At 36.6% G+C, this 16,412-nt stretch overlaps 1 protein-coding gene across 2 annotated transcripts in view; it reads left to right on the top strand.

Annotated features, from left to right (window-relative positions):
- Positions 1–5,599: 5,599 nt before the first annotated feature.
- Positions 5,600–16,412, top strand: part of LOC107692115 (B-cell CLL/lymphoma 9 protein-like) — a 65,211-nt gene continuing 54,398 nt past the window's right edge. For both annotated transcript variants that reach the window (XM_016491020.1, XM_016491019.1), the window contains exons 1-2: positions 5,600–6,320; positions 8,407–8,563. The gene's annotated coding sequence lies outside the window, so the exon portion shown is untranslated. The remainder of the gene's footprint in view (positions 6,321–8,406; positions 8,564–16,412) is intronic.

Genomic DNA, 16,412 nt, shown 5'->3' with positions numbered 1-16,412 from the left:
GGACAAGCACATCCATTTGTGTTAGACAGGTAGAAGATAATATCTCATGGCTTAGGCAAAGGCCAAGTGAGACTTATGTGGGTGTTAGAATGCTATGGCTGTTTGAATCTTCACCAAAACTACTGAACTGAATTTTGTCTACGAATATATTCGATTAGCTATAGAAAGAAAAAACAATTATGAACTTGGATGAGACTGGATGGGCTGAGGGCGTAATTCGGAAAAAGAGCCAATGACTAATACATGTCTATTCCCTTCTATAATATAATTAACTCTTCATGTACAGTTTCTGTGGAACTTTTTTTTATTTGAAAAATGATTAGGAAAAAAACTGAAAAAAATAAAGAGACAAGAAATTGTTTGGGAAAGAAAAAAGATATGGAATAAGGACACATCTTCCGCAAAGAAAGTATAATAGGAAAACTTAAACATAAAATCATGAAATCATATGTTCAATATTGTGGCTGAATGGCGGCAAGTTGTGTATTAACTGGACAGTCTAAAATATATATATATATATTTTTTTTTTGGCATGATTTGAACTAAAGAAGCGTAATGTTTTATGCTATTGTTGCCAGGCATTAAAAATATGAATTATTAATTGACACAAATTGACATTTTAAAGAAATTAATACTTTTATTCAGCAATGATGCATAAAACTGATCAAACATGACAGTAAAGACATTTATAATATTACAAAAGATTTCTATTTCAAATATTCTTGGACTTTCAGTACATCAAAGAATCTTAAAAAAATAAAAAAGAAAGAAAAACGTATCACAGTTTCCACAGAAATAGCAACTATGCAAGTTTTTTAAAAACAATATATATATATATATATATATATACTGTATATATATAGCAACAATGTTTTCAACATTGATAATAATAATAATAAATGTTTCTTGAGTGTTAAATCAGCATATCAGAATGATTTCTGAAGGATCGTGACACTGAAGACTGGACAGTAATGATGCTAAAATTTCAGAATTTATTTTAAATTGTAATAATATATTATAATATTACTGTTTTTACTGTATGTTTGATTAAATAAATATAGCCTTGCTGAGTATAAGACACTTTCAAAAACATTAAAAAATATTACCAATTTCAAACTTTTGACTGGAAGTATATCTGAATCTTTTCCCAAATAATTTAGGAACTGTACTTGAATGTCTATTTCCTACATTGATATTAACTGTCTGGTATACCGAGATAGCTACCGATTGAACTGATTTCCCAGATCAAACCCATCACCTTTGAGCGCTGGCTCAACCTGTTGCTAACCACTGCACCTTGTAGAGTTTATAATATTTTCATCTTATACCGAGCATGAGGCATTTATGTTGATTGCTGGTGTTGCTCTTGAGTCTTTTTGTGTATATCTAAAAGTGTTTACCAGGGTTAGAGAGAAATGTTTCCTATTACAGTGACAGGGTGCGTAACACTGAGATGAATGAGATAGAGGCTGAAGGGAAAAGGAGGGTAGAGTGGCAAGAAGGAAATAAACTTTATGGAATGGAGAGACAGAGGGATAGACAAGGATGGATGGTGCAACAAGGATATGCACGCTTCCAAAATCATAGAAATAAATTAAAAAAGAGGAGTGGGGGCCCGGCAAAGGATGTTTGTTTGGCTGTGACGTTTGTGCAGAGTCGAAAGATCTTCTGTCCTGTCGAGACGGATATGACTGCGGCCAAAAAATCTTTCCTTCAAACTTCAGCCAAAAGTTGAAGAGAGATCATAACTCTCTCACACTGGCAGCACTGAAAAAAATTCAATCATTGCACACTTGATCAAGCAAGCATTTCACTTCTTACCTAATTAATATACAATAAAAAAACTTGCTCAGGTTAAGTAAATGCATTATTTAATTTGGTAAACAACAGTTACACAGAAATTTATTTTGATAACTCTCTTTTTAATTCAGAGCTTTGATATGCTATTATCGAATAAATTATGGTGCTTGATTAAATTGTTTGGTATTAAGTGGCATGTTGATGACATGTTAACTGTTCTATTCAAAACACATTTATGCATTTTTATGCATCTGAAGCAGTTGATATTTGACCCTGAGGGAATGAGGCAAGAGCAAAACGAGAGGAAAAATAGAGGGAAGAGCAGAAGGGACAGTTAAAGAAACAAATTTATGTGGTGATTATAACTACAAAATAGAATAGATTTTAGATGTTAAAAATGTAATTATCAAATATGTTACATCAGGCTTTTGAGGACTTTTTTTTAATTTAGATTTCATCTAAAGGTTCAATAAACTGTTCCTTTTCAAAAAAATATATTCTTCTCTTACTATTATTATTGTTATTTCATATGTCAGGTTTACAGGGTTAACATTTGACAGCTGGATCAAGACAGCGATCTGTATCCTGGTGATGAACCAGATCCTGTTTGTGCTCTTTCATTCAACCAGATGTCACATGGAGACACTTGATGGTTAAACACACCTGTGCCATATGACTCCAAGGGCTTATGTTCCCTACATCCTCATCTTCATCCTCATCATCTTCATTATCAGAGCATCTAACAAAACTTGTGTCAAATCAACAGTAATGTCCAAAACAGGTACGTGAAAGGCTTCTATTTACACAATTTGGATCTGATGGGTCACTGCCGCATAAAACAGGCATTAGCAAGTCTTCTACAGAGAGTTTCTCTTTCAAGACGAGAGTCTTGCTGAGTAAGTTGATTAAACCGTTAACAAGCTACCTGAATAAAAGCACAGCCAGTTTAATGACACAGATATTTGAAGTTAACTACTGAAATTACCTTGACAGTAATGCAAGAAAGAATGGGAAGTATGTGGGCTGAAAGAATTTGGTGCTTCCTTTTTTTGCCCTTTGCAGTATGTTTGGGTACATTGCACAAAGTGTGTCTCTGGCCTAAAATGCACCTTTGACCAGTATCCTTTAAACTACACTGTACTTCAATCAGGGTTATTATTGTTAAACTAAAACTAAAACCATATAAATAAATTTAAAAAATGTCAAAAACACACAACAAAATTACTGAACATTTGACAAAACTTAAAATGTAAACCCCCCAAAAATATCTCATAATATTGGTATCCCTAATAAGGTCCCATTAATTAACTTACATTAACTAACAATGTGCATTACATTTGTTACAGTATTTATTAATCTTTGTTATTGTTAGTTAATAAAAATACAGCTTTTGATTGTTATTTCATATTAGCTCAGGTCCATTAAATTATATTAACAGATAAAACTTTTGTTTTTAATAATAGCACATGTTGAAATGATCATTAACTTAGATCAGTAAGCATTTTTCATTGTTAGTACAGGTTAACTAATGTTAACAAATGGAACCTTATTGAAAAGTGTTACCAAAATATTAATAAAAGCCATAATAGTTCATCAGTCATACTAAAATAACACTGACTCCATGCCAGTGTTTTGTATTTTCCAGGAAAGCTCAGTTGAGCACACTAAAGTATGTAAACAGTGTCATCTGTCCCTGATCTCTCCTTCATAGAGCAGAGAGGTAAAAGCTTCATACTCCACTAAGACACTGTCATGTTTTTTTTTGCTCTCCTGGAAGATAGTTAATACATTTCCTTCTATCAGCAGGGAAGCACTGTTTGTACGTATCACTGCTGGAGGAAAAGGCAACAGATCGTTGGTTTTCCTCTCCTTTCTTACCTGGGGGGACCCAGTTCAGGACTCAGCAGTGGGTAAAAAGCGAGAAAGCAATTGCTAACATCACGGGGAATTAAGTACACCCCAGGATGGAAAGAGAATCTTGTGCTGTTGTTTTTAGCCCCCCCCCCCAAACAGGGCAGTGGAATCGCATTGGGGTTTGTTGGTGGTAGTGATGGTTCAGGATTAGATTGCCAACAAATGCATTTAATCCCATGAGTCTCACCTCTCCCCTTCCTCAGCATTTAATATTCTGTAGTGTGAACAACAGATACTGTCACCTCCGAGCGCTCACTCACTCGCACACCAGTTATTGTTTTGGTGTCGTCAAAATTAAGAGAAATGTATTTTAGTCTCCTCTCGCTCTCTATTTCAGGCTTGAATAAATAGCAATTTCTTGTTGTTTAAATAACTAAATATATTTCTGCTCTCGCGCTCGTCTTATAATCATGAAATCTGTTTGTATTCTGCCTCTCTCTGGTTTTGCCTCTATAAGAGGTTTTGTTGTCATTGTGTCTCAGTGGAACGGGGTGATATAAGGATTATGTGTCTCCAAATGACATTTAAACGTGGGATCAGCAAAAGATTTTGGGAAAGATTGTTGGATCTGTGGTATTTTCTTGTGGGAGTGTGTTTGACATGAACTATGTGCTCTCAAAATGGACAAAAACATGTCATATTTTACCCTACAATTAAAAGAAAAAATATATAATTGATTAATTATATTAATTAAGATTTAAAGTATTTATACATAATGGTTGTGTATTTATTCAAATGGTGGTATTTATTCTTTTTATGCTGCACTTGCTTGGATGCATGGATGCAGTACGTGTTCCGGGTATTGTTATGAATACTACATATTCAGACTAATCATACTTATTTGACATAGTAGGGAATATTCAGACTTGGGGATTGGGTAAAGACTGGATGATTTTTGTTAATGCATCACATTAAACACTGGACACACAGAAGTTGTGTGAGCTGGCCTGGCTTGCTGGTGGTTTTTGTTACTCTCCTTTCGCTCTGAGCGGGTTTCTCTCACTAATGTGTAAAGCTTATATGTAAAGCTTAATGTCTTTTCCTTTGTTGTAATAATAGTTAGAATTGTAATAATTGATTTCTTTTTATTTGGGAATAAATATAATTCAGACATGTTTTCATGAGATTCATTTTTATCTAGCATCTGATGTCATTTAAACGGTAGGAAATGTGACTATAATTTTGACACCTTTGTATGATGATCTCATACGCTTTTTATTTATTTATTATTATTATTTTTTTTTTTTACTGTATATTCTCATTTTCTTCATATTGTAGTCTATATTCAATATTTTTCTATACTACATGTTGGAAATGACTACTGTCATGTTCATTGGCTGTAATATGTCTGGCATTTAAATAAAAAAAAATAATAATAATTTGACACCTTCTCTTACCTCTCAATGTCTCACTCTTAACAAACCAGCTGCACATCAGGATTCAACATGTCTTTACTACACTAGTGAGCTCTTCCTTGCGTTGATTAGCCATTGCCTATATTTGAATAACAAAGAATTTCGGGTGGATTCAGACACAGTGGCTCGAAATGATCTCCGCCGTTAGTCACTATATTCAATGGCGAGTCAACCTGACCTAGAATCGCTACTTATTACAATATGGACTGAACCATCCGGCCGGATCAAAGAGGGGGGTGGCGAGCACACATCAGCGGCACTCGCTCATCTCTGATGGGGGAAGCCATGTTAGTGCCGTGAGCTATTTAAATCGCCAGTGTTTCGTAAGGAAAGGCTGTGACTAGCACGTTTTGGGGAGACTGAATCGATCCCGAAGCCCCGTCGCGCGGAATCGGGCACCCCTCTGTGTTTTTCCAACCGCACACTTTTCACCATTAAAATATAGCGGCTTTTCCCAACCACTGTAAAGGAGAGCAGTCCAAAGGATAAAGGAAATAGAGTATCCTTTTTGCATCTAAAACATATAATGTCAAATAATATAGCAAGAAACATAGCCCTACAAGTGTGCCGATGTACTGTCTATGAGGACTGACGTTGATTCTCATAAGAGATCTTTGTGTCGGTGCAGCCAGCTGCGGTTATTATTTGATCCACTGCTATTTTTAACGCATATCACTCGCTCTGCAAATACAGACCTGCTTTAAAGCGTTTATTCTTGTGGATCTCTAGCACACAAACAGCCTGCAGGATTTTAAGCTCTCGCTTTCTGTCTTCGGCCAGGAGCTTGATAAAACAGCTCCCCTCCCCCAAAGCTTTGGCGAAACAGGAACAACTTCTTTGAGAGAGAAAAAAGGTCTGCACGAGTTTGGGACGTCTTGGATCCGCCGTTTGGCCATTTGTAGTCCGGAGCTGAGATTTTTTTCTCTTCACCGATTCTTTGGGGTTTTACCTAGGATTGTCGGCGCCCTTTGTTAGCGAGAAGGCTCGGGCATCCATGCTCTTGATTTTTTTTCTTTGGAAAATGGGATACCTCTAGGATTATAATGAGGGGAATGCGCTCGCTTGTGGAATAACTTCACTTTTTTTCCAGTGGGAATGGAATTGGCGGAGCCCTGATTTATTTGATCAATTGCAAATGCAATGGGAAAAGTGCTTTATTTGGAATATTTGCTGTTGCCGTGCTCAACATGGGTAAGATTTGTTTTGTTTTCGTTCATACTTTTCTTCCGTGCTCGATTGGCCTTGCTCCCATTGAATTATAAATTACTTCGGAAACCCCAACGAAAGACTCATTTCGGATTATTTGATTTTAACCGTCACAAATAAATAGTCTAAGTGCTCTTAATTTAATTCGGTCGTGTTATATATTTTACTTTAAAAAACATGCATTCATAGCAAGGCACGTATAACTTTCTTGCAAATGCTATTATGGCTGGAGATGCTAAAGGAAGTTTGTTTTCCCACCCCGCGGTTTTCCTTCTCTCGTACCTATTTTTAATCGCAACAAATCTCAACAGCTCATTTAAAAACATTTATTTCCGAACGCACCGTCCTTTTACGTTCAAAACACGTATGTTGCCTGTGTAAACACCGTTGCTTCCCCAACTTTCCTCGGTTTTTTTGTCCTCTTCAGAGAATCCACCAGGTTACAAGGAAGTTCGCGAGGCCGCCGCAGCGTGTTTTTACAGCTCTCCATTGTTACATCAAGCCCCATTTACTTTTCTTACAATGTTGCTAAAACCCTCGTTTTGAAACCATATATCCAGCCAAACGTGATACGCCACTCGACTGCAGATATAAATGGTGTTTTGTTGTCTGTTAGCTTCCTCTGTGTGCAGGTAACTGTGTTGGCCAAGAGAGAGGCCAGTTAACTGCCCAGGCCTGCACACAGCAGGGTGGATCACAAATGAGCAAAAACATAAGCAACCAAGGTGCTTTTGAGCTAAACCTTGTTCAGAAGACTGTCAAAATGTATTTGACCTTAGTTTTGTGCTTGAATTGTGCTCCATATAGATAAGGTTGTCGCAGTCAAGAAACTCTCATACTTTGCATATTTGTGATGTATTATTATTGTGATGTTTGCTGGGTGTGGTTTGCCAAGCATGAATATATAACATTGAATGTTTTATTTATAGGTATTGCAACCTTTGGTTGCCCTGGTTTGAACTTAAGTGACTTTCAGTGCATTATGTATGAACCTTAAAGACTGGTCTTTTATACAGTGTTGTGAACTTGCTGAGACTGGCTCAAGACCACAATTTAGATATTGATAAGGAGTTATGCTTATTAATAGCATCAAATTTGTTTCATAGTGAGGAGTAAATGCACAGATTGTGTACTAAATTCCTGACTGCATGCTATCAGGGGTAATAAATGACAGTGTTTTTCTTGGTAAGGACTGACCTTTAAGATACAGATGCTTTTTGTTGAGTTTAAGAAGTAATAATTTATAACTACTGTGTGTTTGGGAGCCTAAGCACCAACCACTTTGCATGCTCATTTTTACTTAAAATCTCTAAAGAAACATTACGGTGTGCTAATGTAACGCTTGTTTATTTTTCTGATCTGAACCTTGAATATACTTTGTCAATCTTGTAGACTACAGCATAGGAGACCTGAGGGAAATCTTCCCCCATTCTTTTAACTAGTCAGCTTGTGTGTTTAGAGAATGGAGTTCTTGTTGTGCCTATCCACAAAGTGAGTCATGTAATTGCTGCCGTAGGTTTGGCTTTGTCAAGAATTAGCATGTGGTGAAGTTTGTTAGAACTATTGAAAAGGAGGAGGGGAGGGGGGTTATTCTTGATTTATTCTGGCTAGTGTTTTATTCGTTTTGGCTTCGCCTTGCCACAGCATTCAGCAATAATGCCCGGTATTTGTCCCAAGTCACTGTGCAATAAAGAGAAGCCCAACACCAGATTGTCTAAAATATTGCATACTGTGATGTTTGAGAACAGTTTGGTTTTTCTTTATTGGATATGTAGTTTCTTGCTGCCGAATAATGTCGAACTACACTGGCAATATTTGGAACCTCGCTTACAAAAATGGCTTCCTGTTTTTGCCCTCATTCCTACACTTTCCATGAAATCTCATCATCTCTTTTATGAGTTACACATAATCTGAGTGCAACCAATTCTACTTGACATCTAAGAATAAATGCTCAAATGAGAAAATCACTCTACAACCTCTACCACCGACAAACATCTACTACTATCTTCAGATCTTCTGTGGTTATGTGTATGTTTGTGGTCTGACTCTGAACTGCTTTTTTTCTCCACAGGTGTTCGGATAGAGTCTGTGATCTCCTAAGCTCACTGGTTTATTCTACAGGAGAAGAGGCGCTCACAAATTCACACACACAGTTTACAGTGGAAATTATTTGCATGGTCTTCAGATGAGGGAGAACGGGAGACTCTGAAACCTGAGGGGTGTTCGAGGTACGTTAACTATAGTGCAGTGCACACACTGTCTTGTAATGTAAGCTTACACATTTAAGAGCTTTCGGATTTATTTAAACTGCCATGAAAGTCTTACAAAGTTATTTTACTTAAAACCAGTTGTGCTTTTTCAAGCCCCTCATACTGGATGATGAGGGATCCTGCTAATTTCATTATGGAACAAGGCAGCTCACTAGATTGATTTGAATGGTATATTGATTGATAGAATATATATTTATTAATAGTGGAGTTTGCTAAAGCATGCATTACTGTTCCTCATACTTGAGGTTATGTATGTGAGTTTGTTCTACAGACATGACTGGTAGTTTTATTAAGGAGATGTTTGCTATTGGTTTTAAAGGTATAGTTTGCCCAAAGATTCCTAACATGCTTTCTTCCATCAAATGCGAAAGGAGAAATTTGAGCAATATTCTGGCTACATTTTTCCATGCTGTTACAATTAATGGAGACAAAAAGGAAATAAAAGCATTAGAAAAGTAGCCATGCACTATATTCCAGTTCTTATTGAATTTTTATGTGTCAAACTAACTAAAATTGAAGTCATTATTCACTGCTAATTGCTCAAGAACCAGAGAAGTGGATTTTGTGAATGAATTGTTCAGCTCGGTTTTGTAAACCAGCTCAACCAATTCATGTAAAAAATTCGCTCAAAAGAATAATGTTGTTGTTGTATGGCTTCAAGAGATTTGTGGTATATTTTCACATTTGGTGCGTTTGCATTCTTGGTGAAGTTTAAAAGCTCCATTCCCAAATAATTGCAATTGCATGGAAGAGAATGTCAAGGACATTATTTAAAATATCCCCATATTATATCATGAGGGTTTGGAGTGACACGAGAGTGAGTAAATGATTTTTCATTTTTCAGTAAATGATTTCATTTTTGAGTTAACTCTTCCTTTAAGTAAAATTGTTTATATTCTCCCGGTGCATAAATGTGTAAAAATCCCATCCACTTAGCAACATGCTTTAAAAAAACACAACACCCTAGCATTGTGGCGTAGAGTTTTGCATAGGCAAGCACTCACATTTTGTTTCTGAAAATATAACTTTAATATATTAGTTATTTAATGTATAATGTAAAAGTCTAATAAGACATAGGCTCCTTGAATTTCGTTTGGTTTTGATGATGATTATTTTCACTGTATAGATGTTGCAAAGCTCGTATGGAATTTATCTGCTATTTAAACATGCCAATTAAGTGAAAGTGAGTTTGGGAGAAAGTTTATGGGAAACAATGATTTGATTGTTTCTTCTGATGCAATTATAGTGTGTTGCTCTTTCAATGTCCCATTCTCATATTTGGCAGACATTGCTGGTATTCTGTATCACAGGCTTGGCTGTAGTTGTGGTATGCCCAGAGGTGACTGATGCTAGCAACCTACTGTCTTTTGGCCAACAGTAACTGTAGCGTTTACAACTTTGAATTGCGTTTGGGATGCATGAATAAACTAATTATTCTTATGTTTGTTTTGAAAACACGAATACTCAGACATAATCAAAACTTAGATGTGTAAGTGAAGCTAGTTTTGTGTTTTAAAGGATTCCTTCACCCATTAAATTTATATTTTTCTTTGTTTATTTGCCAAACCATTTTCTTTGTAATTAAAAGAGCAGCTAAGACATTTGGATTAATATCCCTTTTTTTGTTACAAAAAAGAAGGTCATATGGGTTTGAAAAAACGCCATTTTATTGGTTAGTTTCATGGTTGAACTAATACTTTTATTTCTGTATAGGCCAAAATAGATTGACTCATTGATTAGTTGACATTATCGACGATGTTGGCAAAAAAATGGTCAAATATTCTTTTGATCTGGTATAGCCTAATGTGAGAGCCTGCAGTAACACGTATTGACCAGTGTGGCGCTGTAGCACAATACTGTAATTGTTATTGTTAAATATAATTGTTTAACATTTTCAAAATCTGAAGTGATTTACCTTGTTTTATTTATTAGTTAGAATATGTATAACTCAACTCAATATTTTAATCTGATAAGAAGTGTGCACTGCAAATGCGAGCATTTTTGACGATCCTTTCTGTCCAGTCTGTTCGTTTTATTGCGTTTAACCACAGCTGTCGATTCTGGCACCCTACATCACAACAAGATGATATTTTAAGCTCATGTAGCCGAACCTGCGCTGGTTTGAATGGGCCGCCTCCAGTTTCCCCTTTGTTTTGCTGCCTCCAGCTAGCGCTGTGACGTCGCTGACCCTAGTTACCTGTGGTTGGCCTGGCCGTGCGTCACTCAGAAAACAACAGGCCAATCAGAAGAGAGGCTCATGAATATTAATTAGACAGACCAAAATCGACCTGTTCTCAGCAGAGCTCCTGAGAAAGGAGCTGTAAAAATATATTGAGATGGTTTTTGGTACTTATACCGCAAATATATATTCTTAAGGACATCAAAACCTCAAATAAAACTCCAGAAAGGTGTACAATATGGGACCTTTAACTAATGGCAAAAGCTAAAAGCCTACTGATTAATCCGCGAAATAATCGATAAGTCGATTAGTCATTCTAATAATCATTAGATTAATCGATTATCAAAATAATTGGTTGCAGCCCTATGTTGAATCTATGTCTGCCATATAATAGCCTGTGAAGCTGAAATGGCAATGTATTTAAATACAACTACAAATACTTTTTCATAGTGTTTGAGAGCAGTAGTCTGAATCGCAAGTAAACTGAGTGATTTTAAATGTAAAGGCTGGGACACACTAAGCCAACTTCAAAGAACTAGCGGCGATGAACGCCGACGGTATTGTCGCCTCGCGTCGGCAGAAAAGCTGCGCTTGAACACACCACTCAGACTACAGCTGATTGCAAACCAACATGTGTGTTCTGCGCCTGCGTGAGAGGAATTAGCTGTCTATATCAGCAGCTGTCAATAGTATAAATTCATCATTCATAAGGAGAAACCGAAACAAGGATATACACAGATACAAAATGTAAACAAAGCAGCACTTGCTAACCATTTTGAATATCAGTTATGTTGATAACTTTCATTTTAAGCGGCTCATGTTGTTATGAAAATATTTGCATATTGGAACGCTTGGGTAAGATCACATAAGATCACACGTGTGTGTGCCGCCTTCATTTACTTGTTTTCATCACTTTCGCTTTAATTCTTGGGCACTGACTCGTTCACTAACCTGAACATCCAATCAGAGTTCTCACTCTCGCCGACGGCCCCCAACATGTTGAATCGTGCAAACTGCCGCCGACGTGTGGAACATGCCAAACAAACTAGCCCGACAGAGGTTCACCGATGACCGACCATTGGCTTGGTGTGTCCCAGCCTTAAGTACTTGCCTTGTGAGTATATGAGTGAATGCCGATGATTGTCTGGATGTAAAAGTTTGGCTTTGAAGTATGAAGTGTTTCTAATCCATATCAATGTTATTGTCTGGCAGTGTTGAATGTGGTTTGTGTACTTTTGAAGGCAAAGATCTGTATTAAAGTTTGTGTGTGAGTGAGTTGGGACCCTGAAAGTTGAGTTCTCCTTGTACATTGTCAGACACCTGAATGCAGAATGCCAACCTGTAATCATTGGTACAGCCTTTACACCTGTCCTGCTCAGTTCCAGTGTAAGGGTCTTTAATGTGTGTGCTTTGAGTTGAGTATGTCTGGAACCAGTCTGGTGAGAATAGTTTATAGTGCTTGTTTGTCTGTGAATGGGTTTTGTGTGAATTCTTTGCGATGACTTGCCTGTTTGCTTGTGTGCTCTTTGATTAGTACCATCCCCTCTTTCAGGTCTGTGTATGTTAGTTTGTGGTTTACCTTTCCTTTGCAGTTCATAATTAAAGGTGATTTTGATAAATGTGCAGGAGGATTTTATAAACCCTACTGGCCACAGCGGAAATCCTGCCCTTTAACCGGAGCTGGCCACTTTTCTTTATTGGTTGTCTTGTTGCCAGAGTTACCTCACTGAATTTTGAGTGTCATTTATCACTTTCGAACTTCTAAAACCCATTTTTTTTAAAAAGTTTATAACAGTCACAGTTTAACCTGTAGGTTAGTCTGATTTAACATGGAGTTCAGTGGAAAAGTTTTGACCAAAAATCCAAATGCTTGTTTTGCATAAAGTGGAAGCAAACAAGCAGGTTGCTTGTTTAAAATGAGTTGGTTTCTTCTGGAAAAATAGGATTTGCATGTGTAAATGTTCAGACTGTTTTCGCTTTTCGTAGAGAGCTAAATAGTGAGATTTATTTTAATACCTTTAAGAATATAAATCATTACATATTTGCATTATAATTGGTCTCTTAAAGTTGTAATGTAATGGAAGTAGTAATTAGAGGTGAGAAGCTGCAGCCGTGGCGGGGAGGATTTTTGGTGTGCTGGTGTTCTGACAAATAATGCTAACTTACCTATCAGATTATGCTACCAAAACATAACACCGGCAGAACAACAACAATGTGCTACATGTTTCTTTTCCCCTCATTTTTTCCAATTGACGGAAATCCGTCGTAGCGACGGAAAACTTTCATCCCTAGTGAGTAGTATTATGTAGGCTACATCATACTGCACCACAGTAATATATTTCTGATAATTTCATTAAGCTAACCCGAGTAAGTTCCCCTCAGACATACATTCATATAAACTCCTACCCCTAATTGAATCGCGATTTGTTTACCATCTCAACCGATTTGAATTGTCACATATTTTAATTGATTTTCAACTGGCTCGCGGTTAATCGTTACATCCCTACAGATGAGTAGGCGGTGCTGTATCAGAATGCATTAGTGTAAATGCGATATGGACTGCCTCCCACTACGGTTTGGATCACAAAACATTCTGGCGTGTTGTATGTAGGTCTGAGCACTTGTAATCAGATCACCCAAGACTGAACTTGTAAACGGGGCCTAAAATGCATTACTCTCTTGTACACTGACATAGATTGAACTCAATCTAATTCAGTTTGTGTTAGACAAAGCAGAAGCCTATACTTGTATTTGCATTGTGTTTGTTTACTTCACAGCATTATCAAAATGTAGTGTAGTGTGACGATTTTTGCTGTTGTTTTTAATTATTTTGTACCATTCTTTGAAGAAAACGGCGAAATCCAGCCTATGGTGCTATACCATGGTCCTGCCATAGTATGGTTTTGTGAGAGTAATTTTCTTCAGTCTTTTCATTTTACCTTTTGCTGGTTTGCTTGTAGAGTGTTTGGGAGTATATCTATTAAACAGTTCAGAAAATGCCCTGAAATTTAATTTGTAGTTTAAATTTGCAGATTAGAAGTTGAGTGTTGTGTAATAGTGTAATCATTGTCTGTTCTCAGACAGAATCTAGCAGCATTAAATCGACCTGCAGTTCACCAACTCTGTTAGCCAAATTGTAGCCTTAAGCGAATGAAGAGAGCAAGAGCTTCTACCTTCTGCAAACAACATCCTAACAAATCAGATGGGTGGTGGGCGGAGACTGCTTTAGGCCACAGAGTGGTGAGTTCTGACAGGCTGCATCAGAGCCAAATAGCGCGTTTCAAAATTAAGTTATGTTATCGGCGAGTCTGTTTTGAAAATGACCGATACCGATAATCATAAAAATGCTAATCGGTTGACCCCTACTTTTATTATTGCTTGGACAAAATGCTGCACGTTTCTTTGTGAAATTTAAATATAACACTATAATAATATACTAATATAGCACTTATAGCATATAATTACTCTTTTGTTGGTTTTGATTGCTTCTATTGTCCTCATTTGTAAGTCGTTTTGGATAAAAGTGTCTATTAAATGCATAAATATAAATGTAGTGAAGAGAAGTAAACTGTACTGACGTCAGGTTTACCTTGATGGTGCTGGAGGCATACAGCATGTCCTCCAGGGTGAAGTGACAGCAGTTGTTGAGGTTTTCTTTGCAGAACTCCTGGATCAGCTGGAGGTTGTACATACTGTCAGCCAATGACATCGTTTCTTTGACACAGATATCTGGAGGGAACAAACCACATAACCTGATCACCCTGTCGGGGTTTATTCTGAGATAACAACCGGCTGGATGTACATTATCCCGCTTATTACACGGCTACTTGCCACATAAGTAAATAATTAGACGCAAAATATTGATTTGAGTTGAAATATTTGAACGCAAAGCTTCCGTGAAGACAGCAGTTGCGAGCAAGCAGCAAATTCAAACTAGACGGACTTAAGGGAAACGGTACAATCAAACCACGTATTACACAACATTTCACCACAAAAATAATTAAGGCAATAAAAGAATTGACAAATGTTTTAAAACCTTACCAGTTGTTAGTTCTCTTATAATCCATTACAGTGTACAAAACAATCGTAGCAAAATGGCAGCAGCTGCGTTTGTATGAAACGAGAGCGAGTCCGCGATACCAGGATGACATAATTAAATAATTGTACAACATTTTGAATCGAGTTTTAATATTTTATTAGCTAAACAAATGCAAAGCTTCCACCAAGAAAAAATAGTTCAAGCAAGAGTACAGCGCCGACTGCTGTTACCCGGATGAGCCTGTGTTATTAGCTTTTACCGGTTGTTATTGAGGGATAGCGTACCTCGGAATGTCGATGAATTGCAGTTTTAGTCACTTCCGTGTTGGTTTCACGAGAGAGACCGGAAGGTTGCCGCTTGGTCACAGTAGGGAAGAAAAGGCTATCGCAACTTCTGTTTCGTGCCGACTTTAAGAAACCTGAAACAAGTAACTTTTATAAATGTCCCTTAGAGGAAAACATTACTGGTGTTGCACTGACATGTTAAGGTATGTCAGTGCAAGTTTCTTTCCGTTAAAACAGCTGTATCGCAAGTACTTTATAAGTAACTGTAAATTAAATTACCTAAAAATGAACAGTAATCCCTTTACTTTTTTCTGTGGATAAGTAAGTTAATTACAGGAACTTAGTAACGCGTTACACCCAACACTGGTCATAATACAATTAGCATTTGTTTTAGCAATGTTTATCAGCATATTTCTTAGCAATATATTTCAAAACTCTTGATTGATGCTAACTTTTTTTTTTGGACTTACAAAAGCATTTGTATTAGCATTTTTACAAAAAAATATTTAGCCAACGGTAGTTGTAACCAGTGTTGGGAAGGTTACTTTGGAAATGTAATAGGTTACAGATTACAAGTTACCCTATTTAAAATGTAATCGTAGTGTAACTTTTTCAATTACTTTATTAAAGTAATGTAACTGATTACTTTTGATTACTTTTTGATTACTTTTCTAAATTTCTAATGAATGTTTATTTGCAACTGTTAATCATTTTCAAACATTTACACAATGCAGGGTTAACCTTACAGTAGTGCTCAACACTGTCAGACTTTCAAAATCCTTCATCACTTGAAATAAGATGATCAAATTTGAAAACATCCACCACAAAATCAGACTTTAGTACCGCCTTTTACTTTGAGAATGATCTGAAGTTAAATGCAGATTTAAAATCATAAGAAATAATTTACTGATACTGTTTTTGAAACGAGGTCTTCGCATAACTACAGGAAACACTGCATCTAACAATGCTTTGGAAAAAAAACAATTAATTAAAAAAAATCAAATAAAAGCATATACATCAACCCAAATACAGTTATCTAATAAGCATGTGTCCTATTCTTTGTACTAAACAACTGAAACATTGGTGTCTGTTTGTATATGATATGACGATAGTTTTCTCAAAATAAGTAAAATGCTCATGAAGTGACTGCTCGTGAGCAGTTCTAGAGATTGTTTTTGTGTTCATGTACTTATATATTGAGGCGGCAGAGGCTGAAAACCCTGCGAGCTTCAGTAGGCCTATGTGTAGTAAATTAAACCGCATGTCTGCGCCATAAATTTCCACGAGGGGCGGACTGGGAAAAAA

The sequence above is a fragment of the Sinocyclocheilus anshuiensis genome, unplaced genomic scaffold (genome assembly GCF_001515605.1).
Source record: "Sinocyclocheilus anshuiensis isolate Anshui unplaced genomic scaffold, SAMN03320099.WGS_v1.1 scaffold322, whole genome shotgun sequence".
Classification (NCBI taxonomy): domain Eukaryota; kingdom Metazoa; phylum Chordata; class Actinopteri; order Cypriniformes; family Cyprinidae; genus Sinocyclocheilus; species Sinocyclocheilus anshuiensis.
This window is presented reverse-complemented; position numbering and strand designations above follow the sequence as displayed.